This window comes from Mustelus asterias, chromosome 20, assembly GCF_964213995.1.
Source record: "Mustelus asterias chromosome 20, sMusAst1.hap1.1, whole genome shotgun sequence".
NCBI lineage: Eukaryota > Metazoa > Chordata > Chondrichthyes > Carcharhiniformes > Triakidae > Mustelus > Mustelus asterias.
In genome coordinates, this window is record NC_135820.1 from 4,507,197 (window position 1) to 4,528,322 (window position 21,126).

At 53.1% G+C, this 21,126-nt stretch overlaps 1 protein-coding gene across 1 annotated transcript in view; it reads left to right on the forward strand.

Moving 5' to 3' along the window:
- The window catches only part of LOC144508740 (uncharacterized), a 55,965-nt gene that overhangs the window by 7,511 nt on the left and 27,328 nt on the right, over positions 1-21,126 (forward strand).

Sequence of the window (21,126 nt, forward strand, 5' to 3'; positions counted from 1 at the left end):
AAACTCACACACACACACGCACACACAGCCACACACAGACTCTCTCTCTCACACACACACTTAAAAAAACACACTGACACTCACGCACACACTTGCTCACACACAGAAACACACACTCAGATTCACACACGCACACACACACAATCACACACACTTACACAGAAACTCACACACACACACTCACTCACAACACACACAGGTACTCACATACACACACAGAAACTCACATACAAACTCACACACACTCAGGCTCACTCACTCACACACACACTCACACTCTCACACACAGACAGCCCAAGTTACCGCACCTTTTCAAATTCCATATTTACTTTGTCCTTTCTGAGTTCACCCTCTCTCCCGCCCTCACTTTAATCTTGCCTGCACCCTTTCTTGTAAAAGAAAATTCATCTCCCAGTCTGAATGCCACAGATTGCCGGATAACGGAGAAAACAGAAAAAGAAAGGGGCAGACAGGCGGGGGGAGTGCGTCAGAAACCACAACCAACATTGCGAACAGAGTGGGAGCGGCGGCCTTTGATGTGTTTCCAAAGAGTTCGACTGTGGCCAACTGAGCCGGCTGTTTTTTTCACATACACGCCATTGTTGCCAAGAACCTTGCTCGCAACATCAGGGCAAAGCTTTATCAAACTGGAAACACGTGTGGAGGAGCAATGGTACCGCTTCAGTGTTGCAGGCGTTGAACGAGGGAGTCAGCTCTGTGCAGATGAGGATTTAACAGCTGGACTGAACCCCTGGCACTCACTGCTCCTCATGTGTCAACACTTCCAATCGACATTTACTGTTTAAACGCAGAAGCGTGCGGTCAAATCGTCTGTCTCTGCCCATTCCTCATGTTTGTGTGCCTGTGAGATTGTGTGTGCGTGTACATATGCATAAAAGTGTGCACGTGTGAAGATGGCTGTGTGTCAACACGTGTTTGTATGCATGAGCATGTGTGATGATGTGTGAGCACAATGACATATGACGCCACACATATATATGTGTGTGTGTGTGTGGATAGTTGCATGGGCAAATGTGTGCAAACAAGTCTGTATGGTCGTATGTGTGTGTGTGTGTGTGACAGAAGGGTCAGTACTGAGGGAGTGCTGCACTGTCAGAGGGTCAGTACTGAGGGAGTGCTGCACTGTCAGAGGGTCAGTACTGAGGGAGTGCTGCATTGTCAGAGAGTCAGTACTGAGGGAGTGCTGCACTGTCAGAGGGTCAGTACTGAGGGAGTGCTGCACTGTCAGAGGGTCAGTACTGAGGGAGTGCTGCATTGTCAGAGAGTCAGTACTGAGGGAGCGCTGCACTGTCAGAGGGTCAGTACTGAGGGAGTGCTGCACTGTCAGAGGGTCAGTACTGAGGGAGTGCTGCACTGTCAAACGGTCAGTACTGAGGGAGTGCTGCACTGTCAGAGGGTCAGTACTGAGGGAGTGCTGCACTGTCAGAGGGTCAGTACTGAGGGAGTACTGCACTGTCAGAGGGTCAGTACCGAGGGAGTGCCGCACTGTCAGAGGATCAGTACAGACTGAGTGCCACAGTGTCAGAGGGTCAGTACTGAGGGAGTGCTGCACTGTCAGAGGGTCAGTACTGAGGGAGTGCTGCACTGTCAGAGGCTCAATACTGAGGGAGTGCTGCACTGTCATAGGGTCAGTGCTGAGAGACTGCTGCACTGCCAGAGGGTCAGGACTGAGGGAGTGCCGCACTGCCAGAGGTTAAGCACTGAAGGAGTGCTGCATTGTCAGGGATTCAGTACCGAGGGAATGCTGCAGTGTCAGAAGGTCAGTACAGAGGGAGTGCTGCACTGTCAGAGGGCGAATACTGAGGGAGTGCTGCACTGTCGGAGGGTCAGTACTGAGGGTGTGCTGCACTGTCAGAGGGTCAGTACTGAGGGAGTGCTGCACTGTCAGAGGGTCCGTACTGAGGGAATGCTGCACTGTCAGAGAGTGAATACTGAGGGTGTGTTGCACTGTCAGAGGGTCAGTACTGAGGGAGTGCTGCACTGTCAGAGGGTTAATACTGAGGGAGTGCTGCACTGTCAGAGGGTCAGTACTGAGGGAGTGCTGCACTGTCAGAGGGTTAATACTGAGGGAGTACTGCACTGTCAGAGGGTCAGTACCGAGTGTCAGAGGATCAGTAGTGACTGAGTGCCACAGTGTCAGAGGGTCAGTACTGAGGGAGTGCTGCACTGTCAGAGGGTCAGTACTGAGGGAGCGCTGCACTGTCAGAGGGTCAGTACTGAGGGAGTGCTGCACTGTCAGAGGGTTAATACTGAGGGAGTACTGCACTGTCAGAGGGTCAGTACCGAGTGTCAGAGGATCAGTAGTGACTGAGTGCCACAGTGTCAGAGGGTCAGTACTGAGGGAGTGCTGCACTGTCAGAGGGTCAGTACTGAGGGAGCGCTGCACTGTCAGAGGGTCAGTACTGAGGGAGTGCTGCACTCTCAGAGGGTCAGTAGTGATGGAGTGCTGCATTGTCAGATGGTCAGGACTGAGGGAGTGCTGCACTGTCAAAGGGTCAGTACTGAGGGAGTACTGCACTGTCAGAGGGTCAGTACCAAGGGAGTGCCGCACTGTCAGAGGATCAGTACTGAGGGAGTGCTGCACTGTCAGAGGGTCAGGACAGAGGGAGTGCTGCATTGTCAGATGGTCAGTACTGAGGGAGTGCTGCACTGTCAGAGGCTCAATACTGAGGGAGTGCTGCACTGTCATAGGGTCAGTGCTGAGAGACTGCTGCACTGCCAGAGGGTCAGGACTGAGGGAGTGCCGCACTGCCAGAGGTTAAGCACTGAAGGAGTGCTGCATTGTCAGGGGGTCAGTACCGAGGGAGTGCTGCAGTGTCAGAAGGTCAGTACTGAGGGAGTGCTGCGCTGTCAGAGGGTCAGTACTGAGGGAGTGCTGCACTGTCAGAGGGTCCGTACTGAGGGAATGCTGCACTGTCAGCGGGTCAGTACTGAGGGAGTGCCTCACTGTCAGAGGGTCAGTATTGAGGAAGTGCTGCACTGTCAGAGGGTCAGTGCTGAGGGAGTGCTGCACTGTCAGAGGGTCCGTACTGATGGAGTGCTGCACTGTCAGAGGGTCAGTACCCGAGGGAGTGCCGCACTGTCAGAGGATCAGTACTGACTGAGTGCCACAGTGTCAGAGGGTCAGTACTGAGGGAGTGCTGCACTGTCAGAGGGTCAGTATGAGGGAGTGCTGCACTGTCAGAGGGTCAGTACTGAGGGAGTGCTGCACTGTCAGAGGGTCAGTACTGAGAGAGTGCCGCACTGTCAGAGGGTCAGTACTGAGGGAGTGCTGCATTGTCAGACGGTCAGGACTGAGGGAGTGCTGCACTGTCAGAGGGTCAGTACTGAGGGAGCGCTGCACTGTCAGAGGGTCAGTACTGAGGGAGCGCTGCACTGTCAGAGGGTCAGTACTGAGGGAGTGCCGCACTGTCAGAGGGTCAGTGCTGAGGGCGTGCTGCACTGTCAGAGGGTCAGTACTGAGGGAGTGCTGCACTGTCAGAGGGTCAGTACTGAGGGAGCGCTGCACTGTCAGAGGGTCAGTACTGAGGGAGTGCTGCACTCTCAGAGGGTCAGTAGTGAGGGAGTGCTGCATTGTCAGATGGTCAGGACTGAGGGAGTGCTGCACTGTCAAAGGGTCAGTACTGAGGGAGTACTGCACTGTCAGAGGGTCAGTACCAAGGGAGTGCCGCACTGTCAGAGGATCAGTACTGAGGGAGTGCTGCACTGTCAGAGGGTCAGGACAGAGGGAGTGCTGCATTGTCAGATGGTCAGTACTGAGGGAGTGCTGCACTGTCAGAGGCTCAATACTGAGGGAGTGCTGCACTGTCATAGGGTCAGTACTGAGGGAGTGCCGCACTGTCAGAGGGTCAGTGCTGAGGGCGTGCTGCACTGTCAGAGGGTCAGTACTGGGGGCGTGCTGCACTGTCAGAGGGTCAGTACTGAGGGAGTGCTGCACTGTCAGAGGGTCAGTACTGAGGGCGTGCTGCACTGTCAGAGGGTCAGTACTGGGGGCGTGCTGCACTGTCAGAGAGTCAGTACTGAGGGAGCGCTGCACTGTCAGAGGGTCAGTACTGAGGGAGTGCTGCACTGTCAGAGGGTCAGTACTGAGGGAGTGCTGCACTGTCAGAGGGTCAGTACTGAGGGAGTGCTGCACTGTCAGCGGGTCAGTACTGAGGGCGTGCTGCACTGTCAGAGGGTCAGTACTGAGGGCGTGCTGCACTCAGAACATCATTAAAAAACTGATGGTCTTGGGTATTATCACAATTCTGTTTGGGGGAACATACTGTGCGTAGATTCACCACCCCAATCATTGATACAACAGCAACCACTCTGGAACAATATCTCCAGCCTCTGGGGCAGCCAGAGGATGGTTTATTTGCCATCGAAATAGATCATAAATCATAGAATCTGACAGTGCAGAAGGAGGCCATTTGGCCCATCGAGTCTGCACCGACCACAATCCCACCCTGTTCCTATCCCCATAACCCCATGCATTTACCCGAGCTAGCCTCCCTGACACGAAGGGACAATTTTATCATGGCCAATCCGTCAAATCCACACATCTTTGGAAATGAATGTACTTTCTTTATTTCATTGGCAGCCGTGCCTTCAGCTGCCTGGGGCACTAAGTTCTGCATTCCCTCCCTGACCCTCTCCCCTTCCCCCATCCCTCCTTTCTCTCCGACCTCCTTTAAGGAGTTTCTTAAATCTGATCTCTGCGTCTTGGCTTTTGGTCACTGCCTGTTACGTGGCTCTGGGTCAAATCTGATTTGCCAATGCCCATTTCTGCTGCAAACACAGCTTCTAAATTTCATACAACAGCAGTCCACACTGGTTTCCTGGAGTTTGATAAACAGGGGGATTGGCTACAAGAAGTAATTTGATTTGATTTGATTTATTATTGTCACATGTATGAACATACAGTGAAAGTATTGTTTCTTTTGCGCTTGACAGACAAAGCATACCGTTCATAGAGTAGGAAAGGAGAAGGTGCTGAATATAGTGTCACAGTCATAGATAGGGTGTCGAGAAAAACCAACTTAATGCGAGATCAGTCCATTCAAATGTCTGACAGCAGCAGGGAAGAAGCTGTTCTTGAGTCGGTTGGTACGTGACCTCAGACTTTTGTTTGTTTTTCCCAATGGAAGAAGGTGGAAGAGAGAACGTCCGGGGTGCGTGGGGTCCTTAATTATGCCGGCTGCTTTTCCCAGGCAGCGGGAAATGCAGATGAACTCAATGGATGGGAGGTTGGTTTGCATGATGGGATTGGGCTTCATTCACGGCCCTTTGTAGTTTCTTGCGGTCTTGGGCAGAGCAGGAGCCAGACCAAGCTGTGGATACAACCAGAAAGGATCCTTTCGATGGTGCATCTGTAAAAATTGATGAGAGTCGTAACTGACATGCCAAATTTCCTTTGTCTTCTGAGAAAGTAGAGGCATTGGTGGACTTTCTGAACTATAGCGTCAGCATGGGGGGACCAGGACAGGTTGTTGGTGATCTGGACACCTAAAAAAATGAAGCTCACGACCATTTCTACTTTGTCCCCATTGATGTGGATAGAGGCATGTTCTCCTTTACGCTTCCTGAAGTCGATGACAATCTCCTTCGTTTTTTTGGCATTGAGGGAGAGGTTATTGTCATCGCACCAGTTCACCAGATTCTCTATCTCATTCTTGTACTCTGTCTCAATCAAAGTATTCATGATGTGGAGATGCCGGCGTTGGACTGGGGTAAATACAGTAAGAAGTTTAACAACACCAGATTAAAGTCCAACAGGTTTATTTGGTAGCAAAAGCCACACAAGCTTTCGGAGCTCCAAGCCCCTTCTTCAGGTGAGTGGGAATGAATTCCCACTCGCCTGAAGAAGGGGCTTGGAGCTCCGAAAGCTTGTGTGGCTTTTGCTACCAAATAAACCTGTTGGACTTTAACCTGGTGTTGTTAAACTTCTTACTCAATCAAAGTAGGCAGATTATTCTGCAAAACTCTGGTCAGCCAGACTACTGCATCCAGATCTGATCCCCCACACTTCAGTCGAGGGGTGGGGGTCCCAGAGAGGGTTCGTGGATGGAGATTCACCAGAACAGATCCAGGGGTGGGGAGCTCACCATTCACAAGGCAAGATTGGAGAAGATAGGATTGTCCTCTGAGCGAGAGGGCAAAGAGGAGATCTGATCGAGGCACACAAGACAATGACAGCTCCAGATAATGTGGACAATGAGAAGCTGTTTCCCGTTAGCCGACCATATGCAGGACGGAGCGGGTATGATGATTCGAGGCAAATTGATGGGTTGAATGGCCACCCTCTGTGAGCAGAATTCAGGCAGACATACTGCCAGGACTGAGAATGCAATATGTTATTGAAGCGTCAGTACCGAGGGAGTGCTGCACTGTCGGAGGGTCAGTACCGAGGGAGTGCTGCACTGTCGGAGGGTCAGTACCGAGGGAGTGCTGCACTGTCGGAGGGTCAGTACCGAGGGAGTGCTGCACTGTCGGAGGGTCAGTACCGAGGGAGTGCTGCACTGTCGGATGGTCAGTACTGAGGGAGCGCTGCACAGTCAGAGGGTCAGTACTGAGGGAGTGCTGCACTGTCGGAGGGTCAGTACTGAGGGAGTGCCGCACTGTCAGAGGGTCAGTACTGAGGGAATGCTGCACTGTCAGAGGGTCAGTACTGAGGGAATGCTGCACTGTCGGAGGGTCAGTACTGAGGGAGCGCTGTACTGTCGGAGGGTCAGTACTGAGGGCGTGCTGCAGTGTCAGAGGGTCAGTACTGAGGGAATGCTGCACTGTCGGAGGGTCAGTACTGAGGGAGTGCCGCACAGTCAGAGGGTCAGTGCTGAGGGAGTGCCGCACTGTCAAAGGGTCTGTACTGAGGGAATGCTGCACTGTCAGAGGGCCAGTACTGAGGTGCACTGTACTTTCAGAGGGTGAGTATTGAGGGAGTGCTGCACTGTCAGAGGGTCAGTACTGAGGGAGTGCTGAACTACTCCATCTGACGAAGGGGCATCACTCCGAAAGCTTATGGTATTTGCTACCAACTAAACCTGTTGGACTTTAACCTGGTGTTGTGAGACTTCTTACTGTGCTTACCCCAGTCCAACGCCGGCATCTCCACATCATGAGTGCTGCACTGTCAGAGGGGCAGGACTGAGGGAGTGTCGCACCATCAGAGGGTCAGTACTGAGGGAGTGCTGCACTGTCAGAGGGTCAGTACTGAGGGAGTGCTGCACTGTCAGAGGGGCAGTACTCAGGGAATGTCGCACTATCAGAGGGTCAGTGCTGAGGGAGAGCTGCACTGTCAGCGGGTCAGTACTGAGGGAGTGCTGCACTGTCAAAGGGTCTGTACTGAGGGAGTGCTGCACTGTCAGAGGGGCAGTACTGAGGGAGTGTCGCACCGTCAGAGGGTCAGTACTGAGGGAGTGCCGCACTGTCAGAGGGTCAGTACTGAGGGAGTGCTGCACTTTCAGAGGGTCAGTACTGAGGGAGTGCTGCACTGTCAGAGGGGCAGTACTGAGGGAGTGTCGCACCGTCAGAGGGTCAGTACTGAGGGAGTGCTGCACTGTCAGAGGGTCAGTACTGAGGGAGTGCTGCACTGTCAGAGGGGCAGTACTGAGGGAGTGTCGCACCGTCAGAGGGTCAGTACTGAGGGAGTGCTGCACTGTTAACCCAGTCCAGGTTACTGTTGGGTGAATGGTGCTTGTAGTTTTCTATCTGCATTCCACCCTCTGCTCTGGGCTGCTTGAGAATTGGAGAGATTACAGAGGGGCATCGGAGTGGAATTGGCAATTACTGTGATTTGTAAATTCGGGATGTGTCGAGTTGGCTGGATTTGCTCTAAACCAATCCACCCTCCACCCCTCCGCTTCACCCCCCGCCCCTCTCTCTCTCCCTCTCCTTCCTCTTAATCCCAGGGGGCGGTACACGAATAAACGCTCCGGCTGTGTGTGAGAAAGCTCCTCTGATACTCGAAATCGCTGGAGCAGTTTGGAGAACATGTACTGTCTCGGAGCTATCGTATTCTTCGCCATCGCCGCCCCAGGTAAAAGATTTTTCCTTTCATTCAAATAAAATGTAATAATCATGAGATGGGGGTGCTTTTGTTGTGTGCGAATGGTTCACAGATTTTAAAGGACAACGGTTTGTTTTTTAACTTTGCAAACAGACTTTAGCAGGTGGTCCACTCTTGTCAATGGATTGAGCTGCTGTTTATTTCATTGCGGTTTCTCTCTCTGCTTGTTTCAGAGTGAATTTCAAAGCTCTGGTTTCAGACTGCGCTGCTTGATGTATTGTTGCTGTTCTTAGTGGAATGTCCTGGTCAGTTTGCCGGGATAGATTCTGCTCTCCCCCCCGCCCCTCCACAATTCAGTGACAGAGTCTGAAGGAAAATGTGTGTCAGAGTGTGTGTGAGAGAGAGATTGTGTATGAGGGATTGTGTGTATGAGAGAGATTGTGTGTGTGAGAGAGAGATTGTGTGAGAGAGAGAGATTGTGGGTGTGTGTGTGAGAGATTGTGTGTATGAGAAAATATGTGTGTGTGAGTGAGAATGTGTGTGTGTCTCTGTGAGTCTGTCTGTGAGTGAATGTATGTGTGTGTCTCTGAGTGTGTGTGAGTGAGAATGTGTGTGTGAGTGAGTGTGAATGTGAGAGAGAATGCATGTGTGTGTCTCTGCGTGTATCTGTGTGTGTGAGAGAGAATGTATGCATGTGTGTGTCTGGGTGTGTGTGTGTGCCTGTGTGTGAGAGAGAATGTGTGAGTGTATCTGTGTGTGTCTGGGTGTGTGTGTGTGCCTGTGTGTGAGAGAGAATGTGTGAGTGTATCTGTGTGTGTGTGTGTAGGTGTGTGTGAGAGAGAGAATGTGTGTGAGTGTATCTGTGTGTGTGTGTGTGTGTGTAGGTGTGTGTGAGAGAGAGAATGTGTGTGAGTGTATCTGTGTGTGTATGTGTGTGAGTGTATCTGTGTAGGTGTGTGTGAGTGTATCTGTGTGTGTATGTGTGCTCTGTCCTCACAATCCCTGAAACACGGAGGGAGTGTCCCGCCTCTCTCGCGCCCACATCCGAAGCCTGCTGCAAAGTTCTGAAACTGCGGGCAGGAGAATGCTTCTCCCGCGGGCTCCTCTCTCTCTCTCTTCCTCCCTCGCCCTTTCTCATTCTCTCTTCCCCACACTTCATTCTCTCTTCCAGCCTGTTTGCATTTTCTTTGTTTCACAAGCTCCCCCAGCATCTCTCCTCACTTACCCCCCAACCCCTCTCTCTCTCCTTTACTCTTTCACCAGGTGCTCTTTCTCTCACTTCATCCCTTCTCCTATTTCTCCTTGACATCCAGCCCACCCTATCCCCTTCTCTTCACCGTCCCTCTCCTCTCACTGTCTCTCTCTCTCTCTCCTCTTCACTCTCCTCTCTCTCCCTTTGCTTCTTCATTCCCTCTCTCTCCTCTCTCTCTCCTCTCTCTCTCCTCTTCACTCTCCCCCTCACTCTCCCCCTCTCTTTTCTTCATTCTCTCTCTCCTCTCTCTCCTCTCTCCTCTTCACTCTCTCTCTTCTTCCACTGTCTCTTTCTCCTCTTCTCTCTCCTCCGATCTCTTTTCTTCTTCATTCTCTCTCTCCTCTCTCTCTCTCTCCTCTTCACTCTCACCTTCCACTGTCTCTTTCTCCTCTTCACTCTCCTCCTATCTCTTTTCTTCTTCATTCTCTCTCTCCTCTCGCTCTCTCCTCCCTCTCTCTCTATGACTCTCCCCCTCTCTTTTCTCTTCTTCACTCTCTCTTCACTCTCTCTTCACTCTCTCTCTTCTCCACCTTTCCTCTGGGATTAAACTCTTTCTTCATTTCCTTTCCGATCTCCCCCGCCTTCACTGTCACCTTCATTCTCAGTTCTGCTTTCTCCTTCCCTTCTTCCTCTCCTCACATTCTGTCCTACTCTAATGCCTCTCCCAGTTCACCCACTGCTTCAGTTCATTTCCTCGTTCTGTTTCTCTCTTGTCTCACTCTGTATTCTCTCTCTCTCTCTGTCTCTCTGCTGCAATCACTTTCTCCCACTCCTCCACTCTCTGTCCATCCAGCGAGTTGGATTCAGACTGTTCTTTTCTTCAGATGGAGTATTTCTCCATTTCTTGCTCTTGCATGGGGCTCTCTCTTTCTCAAGACCCCACATTCCTGACTCTCTTCCTGCTCCCCTCTCTCCTGCTGACCTTGTTCACTCTCTCCATCTCCACCAATTCCTTGCCCATCTCCTCATCAACATTTCCTCTGAGAGTCTTCACCTCAATCCAACTCCAATTTCTCACCCACAACCTTGCCCCATCTCTCTCCCCACTTCTCCCCTCCCTCCCTCATTTATCCTCCTCCACTTACCTCCTCATCCTCTCCCTCCTCCACTTCTCCCCTCCCTCACTCTCTCACCCTCTACCCCTCCTCCACTTACCCCCTCATCCTCTCCCTCCTCCACTTCTCCCCTCCCTCACTCTCTCACCCTCTGCCCCTCCTCCACTTACCCCCTCATCCTCTCCCTCCTCCACTTCTCCCCTCCCTCACTCTCTCACCCTCTGCCCCTCCTCCACTTACCCCCTCATCCTCTCCCTCCTCCACTTCTCCCCTCCCTCTCTCTCTCACCCTCTGCCCCTCCTCCACTTACCCCCTCATCCTCCCCTCCCTCGCCTCCACTTCTCTCATTCTCTCATCCTCACTCACGTCCTCCCTCTCCTCCACTCCCCCCTCACTCTCTCACCCTCTGCCTTTTTATCCGTTCCTTTTCCCCTCTCTATGTCTCTCTTCTCCCTTCACCTGTTCATGAGCCCAGCCCTTCTCACCTCTCTCTCACCTCTCTCTCACCTCTCTCTCACCTCTCTCTCACCTCTCTCTCACCTCTCTCTCACACACTCCCTCACACTCAATCTCCTCTGGTTTCTCTTGCCTCCACTTTTCCCTGAATCCCTATCCCTTTCCACTCTGCTCTGCCTCACCTCTTTATCTCACTGCCTCTTCCCTATTTAATGAGTTAAGGTTTACTGTTTTCTGAGTGTGTGCTTGAGTGTGAGTGTGTCTGTCTGAGTGAGTGTGTCTGTCTGAGTGAGTGTGTGTCTGAGTGAGTGTGTGTCTGAGTGAGTGTGTCTGTCTGAGTGAGTGTGTGTCTGAGTGAGTGTGTGTCTGAGTGAGTGTGTGTCTGAGTGAGTGTGTGTCTGAGTGAGTGTGTGTCTGAGTGAGTGTGTGTGTCTGAGTGTGTGTGTGTGTGTGTGTCTGAGTGTGTGTGTGTGTGTGTGTCTGAGTGTGTGTGTGTCTGAGTGTGTGTGTGTCTGAGTGTGTGTGTGTCTGAGTGTGCGAGTGTGTGTGTGTGTCTGAGTGTGCGAGTGTGTGTGTGTGTCTGAGTGTGTTTCTCTCTCTATCCAGGACACCTTACAGAGGAGAAGCTGTCCCATCAGTCACACAGATACACATCGAATCTGCTGTACAGCACTGAGCTTTGCTAGGCTGGGGATTGGCAAGGTGGGGGTGCAGTGTGTTGGGGCGGGGGGTGGGGGGTGCAGTGTGTCGGGGCGGGGGGTGGGGGGTGCAGTGTGTTGGGGCGGGGGGTGGGGGGTGCAGTGTGTCGGGGCGGGGGGAGGGGGGTGCAGTGTGTCGGGGCGGGGGGAGGGAGGGGTGCAGTGTGTCGGGGCGGGGGGAGGGAGGGGTGCAGTGTGTCGGGGCGGGGGGAGGGGGGGTGCAGTGTGTCGGGGCGGGGGGAGGGGGGGGTGCAGTGTGTCGGGGCGGGGGGAGGGGGGGTGCAGTGTGTCGGGGTGGGGGGAGGGGGGTGCAGTGTGTCGGGGTGGGGGGAGGGGGGTGCAGTGTGTCGGGGCGGGGGAGGGGGGGTGCAGTGTGTCGGGGCAGGGGGAGGGGGGTGCAGTGTGTCGGGGCGGGGGGGTGCAGTGTGTCGGGGTGGGGGGAGGGGGGTGCAGTGTGTCGGGGTGGGGGGAGGGGGATGCAGTGTGTCGGGGTGGGGGGAGGGGGGTGCAGTGTGTCGGGGTGGGGGGAGGGGGGTGCAGTGTGTCGGGGTGGGGGGTGCAGTGTGTTGGGGTGGGGGGAGGGGGGTGCAGTGTGTCGGGGTGGGGTGAGGGGGGGTGCAGTGTGTCGGGGTGGGGGGTGCAGTGTGTCGGGGCGGGGGGTGGTGGGTGCAGTGTGTCGGGGTGGGGGGTGCAGTGTGTCGGGGCGGGGGGTGGGCGGTGCAGTGTGTCGGGGCGGGGGGTGGGGGGTGCAGTGTGTCGGGGCGGTGGGAGAGGGGGAGGGGTGTCTCTCCGCTCCCTCTGCGACTCGGTTTTGAGACTGAGTGTGCAGGGCAGGTTCGCCCTGCATTCCAAACATTCTCTTGGATAAGACTCTCTCCCGCCCCTTCAGCACCGGAGATAGGATCCAGGGCTTGTTTCACAGGTCGGCGGGAGGGAGGGAGAGGAGGAGCGGGGGGCGGGTGGCGGGGCGGGGGGTGGGTGCAGGATACACCGACACTCACTGCAATTGTAAACAGGAGGCTTGGTGAGTTGCCAGCCGGGGTGATGAATGGCGGTTTGGAAAATGCTGCCTTTGACAAGTGCGAAACATGTTGCGGCAGCTTTGCAATGAGCCACTCCCACGTCCCTGACCTCCCGTGCCGGGCCCTGTAATCATGGGAAACCGCGCACTGTCCCTCTGCCATCGTCTCCCCTGTGGCTCCACTCGGGGTGAGGCAGAGAAGGTGAGGTCAGTCTCTCTTAAAGGGACAGGCCCCACCCACTATTCAAGGCCACTGATGCCTCACCCAACTTGTGCCAGACGTGGGCTTTTTCTTTAAGAGTGGTAGCTCGTGACGGGGGGTGGGGTAGAGGGGGTGGGGGGAGACTTCCCTGGGTGAATTTCAGCCCCCCCCCCCACCCCCGGCCGTCTGCCCCACTCTCTCTTCAAGGCACCAGTTTATGTTGCGAGAGGTTTGACAAGAGCAGTGGGGGAGGGGGGGAGTGGGACAAAGTGATGACTGTGGCGGGGGTGGTGACAGAAGTTGAGACGGAGCTCAGCAGGGGAGGGTGACACAAAACAGAAATCGGCAAAGCAAGATCCCACAAGTAGCAACGCCTGTTGGCGGGGGGAACCCAGATAATTCCCTTGCAGTGCCAGGCGAGTGAGGGATGAAGTAGTGGCCCCAGGCTGCAGGGAGGGATAACTCTCACTGCTCCTTCTCCACTCAGTGGCTGATAGATAGTTTAACGCTCACTCGAGGAAGCGGGAGGAGGGGAGCGGCAGGTGGGGCCCCTAAGTCAGCGCACCCCCCCTTCCTCCCCTCCACCCCTCGCCTGGAACTGTCCCTCCAACAGGGTGGCACCTGCCCCCAGCAGTACCCCTCTGACAGGACTGCGCTCCCTATCCCGCCTTCCTCCTGACAAGGCGGGTTCCCCTCCCCCACCTGGCCCCGGCAGTGCCCCTCGGACAGGGCATTGCAACCCCCCTCACCTCGCCAGCAGTGCCGCTCCTACAGGGCAGCACTCCCCATCCTGCCCTCCCTCTGATAAGGTGGAGTTCCTCTACCCCATCTGTCCAGCAATCCCCCTCAGACAGGGCATCACTGCACCCCCCCCGCACCCTCCCAGCAATGCCCTTCAGACAGGGCATCACTTCCCCCCTTTGCATCGAGAATTGGCTCTCTCACCCTGAGTCACGAGACGTGGCTCAAGTCTGCGTTGCGGGATTGGGAGCAGTGCTGACACGAGGCAGGGGTCGGTGGTGGGGGAAGGGGGGTTAAGTGAGAGAGTGTGAGCAGCCCACATCATCCCAGAGACAGAGAGAGAGGAGGGGATGGGAGAGGGGGAAAGGTGTGTGGTATCCAGATGGACGAGTCCTTTACCCAGTGCAGCAGAGGGAGAATGAGGAGGTGTGAGTCTCGGGTTTTCCCCCAAATGAGTGGATTCTGAACTGATACTTTCCAACTGATGAGGGCTCCTTCAGGGAGCGGAGGTCAGCTGTTTCTCAGGCCACTTCTGTGTCTGAGGGAGGCAGCTGTTCAAGGATCATCTTTTACGGCCCAAGTTTATTTTTAGGATTCTGCTGGGCCATGGTCATTTGTGAAGCTGGGGTTTTCTTTTCCCAACATGCTTTTCGGGGAGAACAGGGTTGCTATAGGCCCCGTCACTGTCCGATTGAGGCGTGGCAGTTAATGGGTGCTGCCTCGTAGTGTCCCCCCCTGGCCGGAGGACGTGGGTTTTCCGGGATATGGTGGCGCGAGGCGTTTAATTTTCCTGGAGCGGTGTCAGGGGTCAGCGTGGCTTGAGTGGCACAGAGCGGAGATTTGATGCAAACCTCACACCAGGTCTGGTTGAGTCAGCTGACTGAAAAATCTGCGGCCTAGTTCAGCCCGGGTCTTCCCGGAGCCTTCCACAGCCCCAGGGGGCTCCGTGGGACACCGCTTATGTTGGTGGGCACGGATGGGCTGGGGGAGCAACCTTGTCCACCATTCCCAGTGGTTCTATTGGAAGTCAGGGCTTGAGGTGGGATCAGAAAGTGATAGAAACTGAAGTCCCTGCCAAATGGTGATTCAGAATAATGCAATGCAAAATATGTGAAGATTTTTCAGTGCATCTGTTCAAACTGTGGGAAATTGGAACAGGGCTAGAGCCAAAACGTGTATCTGGAAAAACTGTAAAACATGGGATTGTGTCAGGGGAAATAGACCTATCATTGTATAACACTGGGGTACAGTACTGCTGGGGACGGGTCTGTCGCTATATACCTCTGGGATACAGTACTGGTGGGGACGGGCCTGTCGCTGTTTACACTGGGGTACAGTACTGGTGAGGACGCATCTGTCACTGTATAACACTGGGGTACAGTACTGCTGGGGACGGGTTTGTCACTGTGTAACATTGGAGTACAATACTGGTGGGGACGGGTCTGTTACTGTATAACACTGGGGTACAGTACTGGTGGGAATGGGTCTGTCACAGTGTTACACGGGTACAGTACTGGTGGTTGCAGGTCTGTCACTGTATAACACTGGGGTACAGCACTGGTGGGGATGGGTCTGTCACTGTATAACACTGTGATGCAGTTCTGGTGGGGACGTGTCTGTCACTATAACACTGCGGTACAGTGCTGGTGGGGATGGTTTGTCACTGTATAACACTGCGATACACTACTGGTGGGGACGGGTCTGTCACTGTATAACACTGCGATTTAGTACTGGTGGAGGCGGGTCTGTCACTGTATAACACTGAGGTACAGTACTAGTGGGGACAGTCTGTCACTGTATAACATTGGGCTACAGTACTAGTGGGGATGGGTCTGTCACTGTATAACACTGTGATGCAGTTCTGGTGGGGACGGGTCTGTCACTATAACACTGCGGTACAGTGCTGGTGGGGACAATCTGACACTGTATAATACTGCGATACAGTACTGGTGGGGACAGGTCTGTCACTGTATAACATTGGGCTACAGTACTGGTGGGGACGGGTCTGTCACCATATAACACTGCGATACAGTAGTGGTGGGTGCGGTCCGTCACTATAACACTGGGAAACAGTACTGGTGGGGATGGGTCTGTCACTGTGTAACACTGGGGTACAGTACTGGTGGGGACAGGTCTGTCACTGTACAACACTGGGGTACAGTATTAGTGGGGACGGGTCTGTCACTGTATAACACGGGTACAGTATTGGTCGGGATGGGTCTGTCACTATAACACTGCTATCCAGCACTAGTGGGGATGGGTCTGTCACTATAACACTGCGATACAGTACTGGTGAGAATGGGTCTGTCACTATAACACTGCGATACAGTACTGGTGAGAATGGGTCTGTCACTATAACACTGCGCTACAGTACTGGTGAGAATGGGTCTGTCACTATAACACTGCGATACAGTACTGGTGAGAATGGGTCTGTCACTATAACACTGCGATACAGTACTGGTGGGGATGGGTCTGTCACTATAACACTGCGATACAGTACTGGTGGGGATGGGTCTGTCACTATAGCACTGTGATACAGTACTGGTGGGGATGGGTCTGTCACTATAACACTGCGATACAGTACTGGTGGGGATGGGTCTGTCACTATAACACTGCGATACAGTACTGGTGGGGATGGGTCTGTCACTATAACACTACGATACAGTACTGGTGAGAATGGGTCTGTCACTATAACACTGCGATACAATACTGGTGGGGATGGGTCTGTCACTATAACACTGCGATACAGTACTGGTGAGAATGGGTCTGTCACTATAACACTGCGATACAGTACTGGCGGGGATGGGCCTGTCACTATAACACTGCGATACAGTACTGGTGAGAATGGGTCTGTCACTATAACACTGCGATACAGTACTGGTGGGGATGGGTCTGTCACTATAACACTGCGATACAGTACTGGTGAGAATGGGTCTGTCACTATAACACTGCGATACAGTACTGGTGAGAATGGGTCTGCCACTATAACACTGCGATACAGTACTGGTGGGGATGGGTCTGCCACTATAACACTGCGATACAATACTGGTGGGGATGGGTCTGTCACTATAACACTGCGATACAGTACTGGTGGGGATGGGTCTGTCACTATAACACTGCGATACAGTACTGGTGAGAATGGGTCTGTCACTATAACACTGCGATACAATACTGGTGGGGATGTCTGTCACTATAACACTGCGATACAGTACTGGTGGGGATGGGTCTGTCACTATAACACTGCGATACAGTACTGGTGGGGATGGGTCTGTCACTATAACACTGCGATACAGTACTGGTGGGGATGAGGCTGTCACTATAGCACTGTGATACAGTACTGGTGGGGATGGGTCTGTCACTATAACACTGCGATACAGTACTGGTGGGGATGGGTCTGTCACTATAACACTGCGATACAGTACTGGTGAGAATGGGTCTGTCACTATAACACTGCGATACAGTACTGGTGAGAATGGGTCTGTCACTATAACACTGCGATACAGTACTGGTGGGGATGGGTCTGTCACTATAACACTGCGATACAGTACTGGTGGGGATGGGTTTGTCACTATAACACTGCGATACAGTACTGGTGAGAATGGGTCTGTCACTATAACACTGCGATACAATACTGGTGGGGATGGGTCTGTCACTATAACACTGCGATACAATACTGGTGGGGATGTCTGTCACTATAACACTGCGATACAGTACTGGTGGGGATGGGTCTGTCACTATAACACTGCGATACAGTACTGGTGGGGATGGGTCTGTCACTATAACACTGCGATACAGTACTGGTGGGGATGAGGCTGTCACTATAGCACTGTGATACAGTACTGGTGGGGATGGGTCTGTCACTATAACACTGCGATACAGTACTGGTGGGGATGGGTCTGTCACTATAACACTGCGATACAGTACTGGTGAGAATGGGTCTGTCACTATGACACTGCGATACAGTACTGGTGGGGATGGGTCTGTCACTATAACACTGCGATACAGTACTGGTGGGGATGGGTCTGTCACTATAACACTGCGATACAGTACTGGTGGGGATGGGTCTGTCACTATAACACTGCGATACAGTACTGGTGGGGATGGGTCTGTCACTATAACACTGCGATACAGTACTGGTGAGAATGGGTCTGTCACTATAACACTGCGATACAGTACTGGTGAGAATGGGTCTGTCACTATAACACTGCGATACAATACTGGTGGGGATGGGTCTGTCACTATAACACTGCGATACAGTACTGGTGGGGATGGGTCTGTCACTATAACACTGCGATACAGTACTGGTGAGAATGGGTCTGTCACTATAACACTGCGATACAGTACTGGTGAGAATGGGTCTGCCACTATAACACTGCGATACAGTACTGGTGGGGATGGGTCTGCCACTATAACACTGCGATACAATACTGGTGGGGATGTCTGTCACTATAACACTGCGATACAGTACTGGTGGGGATGGGTCTGTCACTATAACACTGCGATACAGTACTGGTGAGAATGGGTCTGTCACTATAACACTGCGATACAGTACTGGTGAGAATGGGTCTGTCACTATAACACTGCGATACAGTACTGGTGGGGATGGGTCTGTCACTATAACACTGCGATACAGTACTGGTGGGGATGGGTCTGTCACTATAACACTGCGATACAGTACTGGTGGGGATGGGTCTGTCACTATAACACTGCGATACAGTACTGGTGGGGATGTGTGTCACTATAACACTGCGATACAGTACTGGTGGGGATGTGTGTCACTATAACACTGCGATACAGTACTGGTGGGGATGGGTCTGTCACTATAACACTGCGATACAGTACTGGTGGGGATGGGTCTGTTACAATAACACTGCTATTCGGTACTGGTGGGTCTTTAGGTATCCCTGAGGGATTTGTGTGAATAATGTTGCCCCCCAGTCTTTTTTTCGCAGTCTGTCACTTGACAGTTCTGAGCCGGCACTCGGGCTGATTGGGTGCAGAATGGAGTGTGCGAAACGGTGTAATTAGTTCTTGTGCTATTGTTCAATTGGCCCGAAGTTTGGCGAAGGCCCGATGAAGGATTCAGAGAGGGGAAGGAGATGAGAGCAGACATCTGGTGATTGAGGCAGCAGCTGCCCCTCAGACAAGGACCCAGGTGTGTTGTGTAGCACATCGGAGGGTCTGCGTCGCAATTAATCATCCCCTCCACATTTTGAGGGGGGGCGGGGGGGTTTGACATTGGGTTGGGGGGAGGGAGGGGAGTGGCTCTCGGAGGCACTTACAACACAGTAGGAAGCCAGTTGGCCCCTTGGGCCTCTTCCTAACTCTCTGAACGATCTATCCAATTAGTCTCCATTCTCCTTCCCCCGCTCTCTCCCCCTTATCCCTGCTGATCTTTCCCCTCCAGTATTTCCCCAATTCCCCCCTTTTGAAATTGAATCTGCTTCCACTGCCTTTCCAGGCAGCGCCTTCCAAATCACTACAACTCTGCGTTTAAATATAAATTCTTCTTATCTCCCACCTCTGGTTCTTTTCCCGATTCTCTTCAATCTGTGCCCCCCCCCCCCCCCCCCTCGAGTTACCCACCCTCCTGTCACTGGAAACACTTTCCCCTCATTCACTCCAGCTAAACATCCTCCCTTATGATTTTGAAGGCCCCGATTTAATCCCCCCCTTAATCTCTCGGAGAGGGGGGGGAGGTTTTAGTTGAAAGGCAAAGCATTGATCAGAAACATAGTCCCAGTCCCAGAGAGTTGAATTTTAAACCTGAGGCGACCTCGTTAATCACAAAGTCTTGCTGCTCGTAAATTCTGTCTCATTGAGCAGCGTTTGAACATCCCAGGGACCCCCAGGAACAGTCTTGGCTCTTATCTTGTTTAAAAAGGGAGAGGTTTAATTTGATTCTCGGAATGCGTTCTTTCTTCAGTCCCATGTGATTCTGATTAAACTTGCTCTGGTCAAAGTTGTTATCCCTCATTACACTGTGTGAGTGTGGAGATCGCTGGAGATGCTATCACTGGTTAAATATCCCCCCTCTGTAATATCTCTGTAACCTCCTCCAGCCCCCAAACCCCTCCCTATCTCTGTAATCTCCTCCAGCCCCCACACCCCTCCCTATCTCTGTAACCTCCTCCAGCCCCTACACCCCTTCCTATCTCAGTAACCTCCCCCAGTCCCTACATCCCTTCCTATCTCTGTAACCTCCTCCAGCCCACACCCCTCCCTATCTCTGTAACCTCCTCCAGCCCCCACACCCCTCTCTATCTCTGTAACCTCCTCCAGCTCCCACACCCCTCCCTATCTCTGTAACCTCCCCCAGCCCCTACACCCCTCCCTATCTCTGTAACCTCCTCCAGCCCCCACACTCCTCCCTATCTCTGTAACCTCCTCCAGCCCCCACACCCCTCCCTATCTCTGTAACCTCCTCCAGCTCCTACACCCCTTCCTACCTCAGTAACCTCCAGCCCCTACAACACTCCCTATCTCTGTAACCTCCCCCAGCCCCCATACCCTTCCCTAGCTCTGTAACCTCCTCCAGCCCCTACAACCCTCCCTATCTCTGTAACCTCCTCCAGCCCCCATACCCCTCCCTATCTCTGTAACCTCCTCCAGCCCCTACACCCCTCCCTATCTCTGTAACATTCTCCAGCCCCTACAACCCTCCCTATCTCTGTACCCTCCTCCAGCCCCTACAACCCTCCCTATCTCTATAACATTCTCCAGCCCTACACACCCCTCCCTATCTCTGTAACCTCCTCCAGCCCCCACCATTCTCTGAGATCTCTGCGCTCCTCCAATTCCGGCCTGTTGAGCATCCCCCAATTCCCATCGCTCCACCATTGGCAGCCGTGCCTTCAGCTGCCTGGACAGGCCAAAGGTCTGGAATTCCCTCCTTAATCCTCTTCACCTCTCTCTCTCTCTCCCTTTCTCTCCGTCTCAATCTGTCTCTCGGTGTCTCTCTACCTCTCGCTGTCTCTCTCCCTTCTCTCTGTCTTTCTCTCACTGTCTCTCTCCCTTTCTCTCTATCTTATTCTCTTTCGCTGTCTCTCTCGCTGTCTCTCTCCCTTTCTTTCTGTCTCACCCTGTCTCTCGCTGTCTCTACCTCTCGCTGTCTCTCTCCCTTTCTGTCTTTCTTTCGCTGTCTCTCTCCCTTTCTCTCTGTCTTTCTCTCGATGTCTCTCTCTCACTCCTTCTCTCCTTTAAGACGCTCCTTAAAACTGACCTCTTAAACTGAGTATTTATTCATTTATCCCTAATATCTCCTTGTGTAGCTGGGGACCAAACTCTTTCTGTTAATCGCTCCTGCGAATCACCGTGGGCCATTGCACAGTGGTAAAGGTGCTATACAAATGAAAGTTGTTGTTGAATTAAGGCAGTGAGAAGGACTTGGGTCCCAGCATGTGTCGGTGTGGGGGTCGAGTCTGTGTCGAGTGTAGCGCTGACCAGCTGTGTGTGTGTCTGCAGACCCTACCCTGGCCTCCTCTTCCCCCGTGAGCCAGTCCCTCTGCTTATTAACCTCTGCCCAGCTCTCTGGTTACTGGGCAGAGAGGGTTTGGTGGGGGGGGGGGTGGATTTACTGCAGTTGTTTGCACAGCAGCTGAAGTTAAACACACAGAGCTGTCTGTCCGGTAATCCTGACACACACCAACCTTCTGCTGCTCTTAAACATTCCACAAGCAGAGTACAAGGGAGG